Raw genomic sequence first — 10,877 nt, forward strand, 5'->3', positions numbered from 1 at the left:
TCCAGCCATCTTCACTATTCTCCTTCGAACTGGAAGTAGCAGTATTACTTTCAACAGGCTCTTTCTTGGTCCAACAATCTTTCGCCATGTGGCCCATCTTCCCGCAGTTGTAACACTTGCCACTAAACTTTTTACTATTACCGCGATTCTTCCAAGCTCCCCCAGAACGAGAGCCTCCATTTCCTTGGTGACTTTGCACCTTTTCTCCATCCTTTTTAGATCCACTACCAGTGTACCGCTTGAAGGTGCCTTTGTTTTTGTTGGTGTAGAGCGCTTCCTCTTCACTCTTCAGTGAGACTCCTCCCATTTGCTTGGCCATAGCTTCTTGACCTGCAAGCAAATTTTCAAACTCAACAAGCAATGGTTGTGTCGGCCATCCTTGTATAGCGGCAATGAACCCTCGATATTCGGGTCTCAAACCATGGATAATTATTCTCTTCATCCTGGTTTCCCCAATAGGAGCTGTTGGATCTAATTCTGAAATTTCGCGGCATATCGACTTTACCTTGTGAAAGTACTTAGCAATCGTCATGTCGCGTTGTACCATCGATAGCAGCTCATTCTCGAGAAGTTGCAATTTTGTATTGTTCCTCTTCGAAAAGAGTGTAACAAAAGTGTCCCATGCTTCCTTTGGCGTTTTAGCATCCCGAATGTGCTCCAACATTTCTTCTTCTATTGTGGTCTTTAAGGCAAACATTGATTTGCCTGCTTTAATTTTCCACTTCCGCAAGACGCCATTAACATCTTCCGCTGCCGGTTGTGTAACTTTACTACCACCGACAACTTCCCACAAGTCTTGACCTTGAAGGTAAGACTTTATACACGTTGCCCACGTGTTATAGTTTTGGTTGTTGAGCTTCTTGATTCCTCCAACAACTTGAAGATCACCCATCGTATCGGCAAGACTTTGACTACACCGAACAAGCTTGAGTGACTACCGTGCAGAGTAATACACTACTCTCGACACAAAGAAGCTCCCTCTCAAGGTTTGTGATAACCCCAGCAATAATCTCAAGAAATTTTTTCTGATGTGGAAGATCAGTCAAAACTGCAACCACAGAGCATACTCGGAATTTCAAGAGACTTTACAACCAATGCTCTACCAAGAACGATCCCTGACCGACTTGGCTCTGATACCAATTGTTGAATAAGAAGAGTATCCAAGATAACTCTAATGATCCCAAGAAAAAGAAAATAGAGCACACTCTTAAAGAAAGCTCACAAAACAAACTAATTAGCAAAGCTTTTCTTATTTAGCTCTAGGCTTTGTTTTTCCTTGGATGATTTACAATGCTTGAGGACTTGGGTATTTATAGCAAACCAAATGAAAGCTACACCACACACTTACTTCACCTACAACATCCACCTACTTCACCTACAACCTCCACTTACTTCACCAACCTCACACACTTACTTCACCTACAACATCCACCTACTTCACCTACAATTGACATTGATTCTCAACACCCCTCTCTGTCCAATCTGCAGAACAACATTACTTTACTCAATTGAATCCATGATGGAGCATAAAGCCATATGCATGGTTCAGAAAGATGAGAAGGATAAGAATTACATATACAAGGCGAGGTTGCAAACCGCTGAAGTCCCAACATGTTGGAGAACATTCCAAAATCACATCACCACCTCTTCCACCATTCCCACCTACATTAGCTCCGAGGTTAGATGGAAATTGCAGAAACGCCACGAAACAGAAATTCTCACAATTTCCAAAAAGAAAAATCTACCATCAGGTCTGCCACGGCGATCATGTCGACTCCGAGGTTAGATTGAATTAAACACATAACAAGCCCCTCAAGCAAAAGATGAATATAGACATTGAACTACAATAGAGAACCTACCATCAGGTTTGCCACGGCGATCATGTCGACTGCGGCGAGTACTGGTGCAACCACTGCCGCCACCACCCCCTTTAGCATAAAGCCTAAACCTGTCTACCATTCTCCTTTCCTACCTAGAAAGAACAAAAAATTCTAAATATTCTAAGATACATTGGTTTAGAAAAGAAGTATAAATTGAAAAGGTCAGGCAAGAATAAGGACTGATGAGAGAGAAGTGGAAATGTAGAAACCTGCAGAGAAGCAAGCTTTGATCTTTTGTGAGGAGCATCCGAGTATGAGTAAGAAAAGAAAGAAATCCACGGACACTTAGAAGAATGCCTCAACGTCTTTATGTGCTCAAGTGGTTTTGGAAGGTGCCCCCACATCTGTCTCCTTGCTATCTATGAAGCTAGAGACCTAGAAAAGAAAACGGCATACGATGGTAATGGTGAGAAAGATGCTCCCTTTCTACATTCCTTCAGTGGATTCAATACATTCAGACGGCTTTTCAACGGACACACGAACATTACATCTCTTTCAAAGGAAATTTGTCCAAAAATGTACTGCCTTGACCTCACTATTTTTCTTTTCATCTTTTATATTCAAGTGCATTAGTTGCATTTGACGCGTCCGATTGCTCTGATTACACAGGTGATCAAATTCTTACTACTTAAAACTACGAACAGCAAGAAACAGTACAATAAAAGAGAGACAAGAAATGAAAGACTATACAAAAATGCCTATAAATTATCAGTGTTGAATAAACAAAAAAAAATCACATATTAAAACCAAATAGACAAACAATCTGAATTCGAAAGCCGTTGAGGATTTACCACACAACTCTTAAACCCCACAAACACTAGGGGTTAAGGAACAGAGAAGGAAGTAGGATGGAGCTTGCAACTTTCGACTTGCGGGAGAGGTTCGAACTTTGAAATTGAAAGGAAGGCTGAGAGCCTGAGAGTGAAAGCTTATTGAGAGAGCTTGCAACGAGAGGAAGGGGGAGAGCAGAGAGCACAAAGAGTGGTTTCATCGATGGGCAGGAAATGATTGATGGGCGTGTTTCCGACCAAATTATTTCTGAGTAAACTATCAATTTTCCATTGAATTATCACCTAACTTTCAATGTACCCCATAAACTTTGAAATTGGAAAATCAACGACTTGAACTAATTTTTTGGCCGATGTCCCCCTACCGTTAGTTTTTCATAGATTACATTCAAATTAATGTTGACTCTTATCACGTGCATACCATGTGACCCTCCTTTGAGATCAAAAACATCATTTTGCTAGACCTTAAGACGCAAAATCTATAGAATCACACAAATTTGCACAGGTCAACAATTTAGAAATTTAGAGTTTTCAATTATTTTAAAGAATGAAATGACCGAATTGCCCTCACATGTTGTGCACATGTTTTCATTTAACAGAAATTTGGATGGAATGATTGAAAAACTAATAGAATGGAGAAATCGGCCAAAAAAATTACTTTAAGTCCTTTATTTTCCAATTTAAAAGTTTAGGGGGTAAATAGAAGGTTAGATGAAAGTTCGGGGGGAGAGATCATCAGTTTACTCATTATTTCTTCATAAATCATGGTGTTACTGTTCTTCGTTAAAAACTTACACAATGTTCCACATTAATATAAGACTAAATATATTTTACAGCATTTACGTTTGAGGTGATTTTCTAAATGGTCATGAGGTTCAAATTTTCTCATATTACGCCTTGAAATTTTGAAATTGCATCAATTTATACCTTTTGTATCTTTGGATATCTAATCCTCTATTAGATTGATGAGTTTTTTTTTTTTTTAATTTTTTTTTAATTTTTTTTGTCAATATCGTGCAAACTTGGCTTACAAATTAATCCATCTAAGGATCTTCCACTCACTAAGTTATCAATTTAGCGAAAGATCAAACAATTAAAACGACCAAAGACATAAATTGTTACAATTTTAATACTTTCATGACCAATTTTGAAAATTATCATAAACTTCAAGGCTGTGAAATGTAGTTTGCCCTAAAACCCCTAAAATGTATTTCAAGTTTTGACATGAATCGAGAATCATTTGGTGCAAGTATCGATCCAATTTTTTCCTATTTCAGTTATATTTTATGATGAAGGTAGGTCAACTCAGCTTTTGGTTTTAGTATGATATGCTAATTAGATATATGCGTTATGATTTAAATGAAATGAAAACACTACGTGATAGTTTTTGGTAAGCCGAAAAATTAAGAGATACATATTTGTTTCCAATAGCAAGACTTCAAACAAATACATAGACGGCTTGTAATACTTTTACCAATTCCGTTCATTTATTTTTATACAGTTCAATGATTAAACAACCTTAGTTTTAATTGATTTTTCGCAGAGAGAATCTTTGTAGGGTGATTTATAATATAAACGGTTTTGAATATAAACACGAAGTTCTATGCATTGACAACGAACAATTTTGAGTAGGAGTTCCTACTCATCATTTGAGTAGCCAAGTATCGATCTTATGAACATTACTTGACTATTGAAAGATTAGTAGGAACTCCTACTTAAAACTCTTAGTATTTGAATCACAGAGCTTTGTACTTATGATCAAAACCGTTCATACTATTAATCACACTACAAAAATTATCTCTACAAAAAATGAATTAAAACTAAGGTCGTTTAGTTAATCTATTCTAGCAAATACATAGACGGCTTGTAATGCTTTTACCAATTCCGTTCATTTGTTTTTATACAGTTCAATGACTAAACAATCTTAGTTTGAATTGATTTTTTGCAGAGAGGATCTTTATACACTACTAGAAAATATTATTTTACAGACAAATTCTAAGCCGACAAAGAAAATTTTATCGGCACAAAAGCTCTCTTCCGATGAATATTTTAATAGGAAAACTAATAAAAGAAACTTTAAGTTTTAACCAAATACCATATTATAACTTTATTTAATGGTTAGTACAAAGTCCAATACTAAATCAGTCCACTAAAATGGCCCAACCAAAATAATATCGTTACTTGTCAATTTTGCCCCTAACGTTTTAGGTTAAGTTAGTTTAGGCCATCTCCAACCGAAGGCTGGCCAGATGGCTCGTTTTAGCCCTATGACCCTCCAAGATATTAATATTTTAACGAATAGTACAGGGCCATTTTTGCCTCTATCTCCAACCGAGGGCCAAAGGGCCATAAGGCTCGTTTTAGCCCCATCACAATAAACCGTCTCCAATCGATGACCAAAGGGTCATAGGTCCAAATATAATTTATTATTTAAATTTAATGTTATTTAATGTTGTTTTATATTGTTTTATGTTGTTTCATGTTACTTAATTTAATTTAATGTTGTATAATGACTTAGGAAGTTATAGGAAAAAAATAGAATTAAAAAAAAAAAACAATTTTAAAAATTTTTGTAAATAAAATAAAGAAAATTAAAACAGCTAGCCATTGTATTTGAAATTTGGCTAGCATTCCTGTCGGATATAGCCGACAAGAATAATTAACAATTCTGTTGGTTATATCAGACAAGAATACTAAAAAATCTGGCCCAGCCCGGGGCTGGCTGGATTGGGTTAGCCGATTAGCCCTTTGGCCCTTTCAGATTCCATGGGACCCACGAGCCCTCTAGCTAGCCCTCGGTTAGAGACGATTTTCAAGCTATTTTCAGCCCTCTGGCCCACTGAACCTTTCGATTGGAGATGGACCTTAGTTTTATTTTGTCGGTTTAATTTTACCCCTGTCAGATAGCTGAAAAAGTCGAGGTCAATGGGGGTGTTGAATTTGAGTAGTCGGAGGGTGGTGCGTCATCACAGGAGAGGGTTTGTATTTCAATTTGGACGAAGCGAGGTTGATTCGGTATTAACTCCCTTATTTTTCAGAGTTTTTATTTCAATTTGGAGAGGGTTTGTATTTCAATTTGGATATCTATGGGGGTGCTATTTTCCTTTTCTTCTTTTATTTTTCAGAGTTTTTATTTGGATAGTTAACAGTGTTATATTGAATCAATTGAGGTTAAAAAAAAAATAGCGGTATTAACTCCCTCCTGTTTTCAAAATGAAAAAGATTTCGTGTTTATCTGTGAACTGAAAACCTTTTGGTTCATTGTTCTCTCTCTTCTCTCGCAAACACATCGTAATTAACAATCCCCTCTTCGTTCGCTCACACCCCAAATCGATTCAATTTTTGTTCTCTGCTCTTTGGTCGCTCACACTCCAAATCGATTCAATTATTGTTCTCTAGTTACTTGCTCTTCGGTCGCTCCACTCCAAATCGATTCAATTTTTGTTCTCTTAAGTTCCCAACCTAGACCTAATTCCTAACCCCCAAATCGATTCAGTCGTTCGCATTACGATTAGGTGTGACTCTTAATTTTGTGTTGGTGTTATTTTTTCTTATATTGAGTTTCTGGAGAAGCAATTTTCAGGTATGTTATTTTTCTCGAGAATTAGTGTCGGATGAGTTGAATTGGGTGATGCTTGGTTAACAAAAAAGAAGAAGAGACAGTGGCTTGCACTTGTTAGTTGAATGTTGGATATGGCCTATTTAACCCAATATTAATTGACATTTGGAACTAATTGAATATATCTGTGGAGTTTGTCATTTGGATCCATCTTACTGCGGTACTCTGACTTTAAATAAGATCATGTTCATTTGAATCTAATCAATTTTTACAAGAAATAATGTAAAATTTATAGGCCTTTCCATTTAACACTCAACATCCTAAGTAGTTTAACAGTTTTACGGCTTCATTTGAGCAGCAGCGGAAGTGTGTGTATTTTAACAATACATGCTTACAGATTGAGAACTTGGAATGTGATATCCATGAAAAGAGAAGGAAAATGAGGATTTTGGAACAGCGGATTAAAGAAAGTGGTGAGGCTTCATAAGTAGTTGTACAATTTTGTTTCACTATTTGCAAAAAGTAGCTGAAACTTTGTTTTATTTACATACTAGCAGATAGCACATATTTTGTGTGTGTGAATAATTTCTTTTAATAAATGCATATTTTTTTTAATATTACATAATTACTGTGTTTTGTTCTCCTTATATAAATATTGCCCTCCTCATGTCAACATTGTGTTTGGGGCAATGCTTTATATATCAGTTTTTTTTATCGACACAAAATGGGCAATGTTTCATTCCTAAACTTCTCCTATCACTTTAGCTGTCATCTGTTTTTGGGGCTATAACATTTGCTCAGTACATTCCAATTGTCGTGAAACTCATCCTTTAACTATACCCTTCATGTAGGTAAAATCAACAGACGATCGTATTCTCCAAGAGCAATTGCAAAATAGGGTTAGAATGCCTTCCTTAATTCCTTTCGAGCATTATAACTTTTTCTTCCATTCAACTGATTCATTTTAAGCTTTGTTATGTATCAGTGCAGCTTTTCATCCTTAAGTAAATTGCACAGATTTCTGTGTATTTGCAGGTGCAGATGTGGTGTGATGCTACATGGCAGTCAATTTTGAGGAATGACAGTCAATTTGGAGGAATGACGGATAATTTTATTGTGTGACAAATGCTTTTGTATAAGCACTCTAGATGTACATTTGAAATTTATCAATCAATAAAATATTATTTCTAACAATTTCATGTATTGTATTTTGATATGCATATGTAGTTTTTGAGTATTATAGCATTTTTTTTTTATATAAATTAAATTTTTCCCGACAAAGCCAATTTGTCAAGAGAGAAGATTGTGCCGAGGAAATATCCATGGTGACAGACACATTTTGTTGGCCGAAAAGTTTTGTTTGTCGGCTTAAAAGCATTGTACTAACAAAAGTATTTGTCAGCAAAGATGGAAATGCCGACAAAAAAGTTTTTGTCGAGAAAAGTTGAACTTAGCAGACAAAATACCACAAGTCGTTTGGAAAACTCTTAGGACACATGGTCGACAAATTTTTTCGTTGGGAAAGACTCTTTGCCAACAAATTTTGACTTTTGCCAACAAACTAATTTTGTCAGTAAAGTCGAAATATCTAGTAGTGATAGGATGAATTTATAATATGAACGGTTCTTATTATAAGTACGAAGTTCTATACATTGACAACGAACAATTTTGAGTAGGACTTCCTACTCATCCCTTAAGTAGCCAAGTATGGTTATGAACATTACTTGACTATTCAAAGATGAGTAGGAACTCCTACTCAAAATTCTTAGTATTTGAATCACAAAACTTTGTACTTATGATCAAAACCATTCATATTATTAATCACACTATAAAGATCATCTCTGCAAAAAAATGAATTAAAACTAAGGTCGTTTAGTCAATCTATTCTAGCAAATACATAGACGGTTTGTAATGTTTTTACCAATTCCATTCATTTGTTTTTATACAGTTCAATGACTAAATAATCTTAGTTTTAATTATTTTTTTGCAGAGAAGATCTTTATCAGGTGATTTATAATATGAACGATTCTGATTATAAACACGAAGTTTTATACATTGACAACAAACAATTTTGAGTAGGAGTACCTACATATCCTTTGAGTGGCCAAGTATTATTCTTACGAACATTACTTGACTATTCAAAGATGAATAGGAACTCCTACTCAAAACTCTTAGTATTTGAATCACAGAGCTTTTTACTTATGATAAAAACCATTCATATTATCAATGTTCTAAAATATGCTATAGGGCGGCAAGCTGGGGCCTAGTGTCTAAACGGCTAGGTGAGGCCTAGGCAAACTAGACGGATATAACTAAATCTATTATATTTCGTGTAAATAAGTGTCTGTTTATACTTAAAATATATATAATTTTACCATAAACTATAAAATAGAATGACATATATGTTATGAAGTATTGGAACATAATGAAAATATAGGGAACAAGCATATAAGGTGTGTTCATTTAAGTATTCAACAAGTCTCTTACAATTTATTGAAAAGAAAAAAAAAACAAAATGCAAAATGAAAGTTATCTATTTTCCATCTAAGTGATTTGTAACCTAGGTGGGCGCCTAGGCGGGTTCGGGCAGGCTAGGTAAGTGCCTAGGCGGTCTAGGCGGGCGCCTCGGTAGGTCTAGTCCCCCTTTTTTAATTTTCAAACGCCTAACATTAATCGGGGCAATGGTCAGTCGCCTAGCACCTAGGCAGGGCCTAGGCTATGCTAGGCGTGTGAAATCATGTTCCTGGATTTCACTGTTACAATATACATATTTGTATTATCGAGATTTTATATTATTTCAGGAAATTTTATTAAGTTATTTACATTTAGATTTTTAAATTTGACTAATTACGAAAAGTGAAGTTTGGAAATTAATTATTTAAATTCATAGACTGTTCAAGCTCATAATTTATCTTTTCGAATAGAGCTCGATTTCACGAATGCGTAGGCACAAACCATTCGTGAAACGGAGTTATAACGGAAGAGTTATTAACATTTAAGGTTAGGGACATTATTGTAATTTTGGCCCTCATCTAGAAGGCTCCAAATTGCTGGAGCAATTATCTGTGTGCCACGTGTGTTGCTGTGATTGGAGAAGGAAGAGAAAAGTGAGGGAAATGAAGGAAATGAGGGGAGAAACAGCTAAATCAAGAGAGGAGATGGGAGGGAAATGAGAGGGGGAGAGGGGTAGATAACCGGATTTCCCCCTCGACTCGTTTCTTTTTGGTGACCCGACCCGGCGGAAACAAGAGTTTCCAATGCTTTGTCGGGCCAAATTCCGGTGAATTATGTCGAGACAATACCTGAGAAATACCCCACAACCTTTGGTGTCGTAGGGAAGGGACTGGCCTTTCTAACGTATATTCAGTCGTATCGGCATGGCCCCACTGATTTGTTTTCAATCGGAGCATTAAGCAACGCAACCCGGTTCCACATCTCTGTATCGACTTAATCACTTAAAGAGTCTAGTCGGTGGAACTGGTGAACTCCGATGAAAGTAGTAGAAAAAAAGCAGCTTTCCCTGCAAAACTCTTCTCGGAGATTGCTTGACTACTAAACAATTGAGAAAATATCTTCCCAAATCTTCTTCTGAACTCTCTTTCTCTTTCCAAAAATGGAGGATCTGAGAAGGCAGTGGATTGTGAATCCACCACGCGCGGGTTCAATCCCCGTCGTTCGCCCATCAATAAATGGACCATTTGTTACGGAAAAACCTCTACCAATTCCACCAAAAAATTTAGGAAAATTAGCCTTGAATTTGGGAAAACCCGCACCGGTAGGTGTAAGGGTTATTTATCGTTGATCCCTCAATTCTGAAACAATTTCCTTCAATCACCACCACCTATAGCATCCTTTTAAGGCTTGGAACAAAGCCCAAACAACTATAGGGGCGGCGAAGCATCGGAGATGACGGATCGAAGCCACCCATTTCTAGGGTTCCAGCGGGTTCGAGGTAATTCCGAGCACTTTCCGGCCGAATTGGACTTCAACCCAGGTATGAAAGTTGTTCTTCTCATTGAGTTGTCCATGTCTATAAAATTTGGTAATTTTTAGAGTTAGTCAAAAAATTGGGTTTCCATTCATCGGAAACCGCCACCAGCAATGGCACGTGGCCAGTGGGCCGCCGATGCTATTTTACACTAAATTGGTATCCTAATCTTTGAATTGATATTTGTATGACGTGTTTGATTGTTTGAACTTAGTTTCATTACAATACATCACTTGATCATTTTATGAATCAATGTTAGATCGTCACCAAACTCTAATGCATTATAAAACATAATATTTGAGGATATTAGAAACTGACGAATCAGAAATCCGAAGTACGGATCTTCCTGAATTGGATTTCTAAATTTGTAAAATAAATTGTTGACCGCAACCTAATCTTAGTAATTAGCGGAGGTCCGACCGTCGGATCACGATGAGATTTTAGTATGTTGTTCTATGAGCATAATATGGACCTTAGGAAGTTACAGATCAGAAATCCGTTGTGTGGATCTTCCGGATTGAATAGCTAGGGTTGTGGACCCCACCGTTGATGGAGAGTTAACTTTTGATCAACATGTCTCGATTCCTTTAAAATACTAAAATTAGTATTACTAGAGAATCAGTGAGGCTTTGTGGGCGTACCTCGGTGAGGGACTCTAATAT

At 36.6% G+C, this 10,877-nt stretch overlaps 1 pseudogene; it reads right to left on the reverse strand.

Moving 5' to 3' along the window:
• The window catches only part of LOC137714273 (probable GTP-binding protein OBGM, mitochondrial), a 5,947-nt pseudogene extending 3,988 nt beyond the window's left edge, over positions 1-1,959 (reverse strand).
• Between the last annotated feature and the right edge of the window lie 8,918 nt (positions 1,960-10,877).

This window comes from Pyrus communis, chromosome 14 (genome assembly GCF_963583255.1).
Source record: "Pyrus communis chromosome 14, drPyrComm1.1, whole genome shotgun sequence".
Lineage (NCBI taxonomy): Eukaryota > Viridiplantae > Streptophyta > Magnoliopsida > Rosales > Rosaceae > Pyrus > Pyrus communis.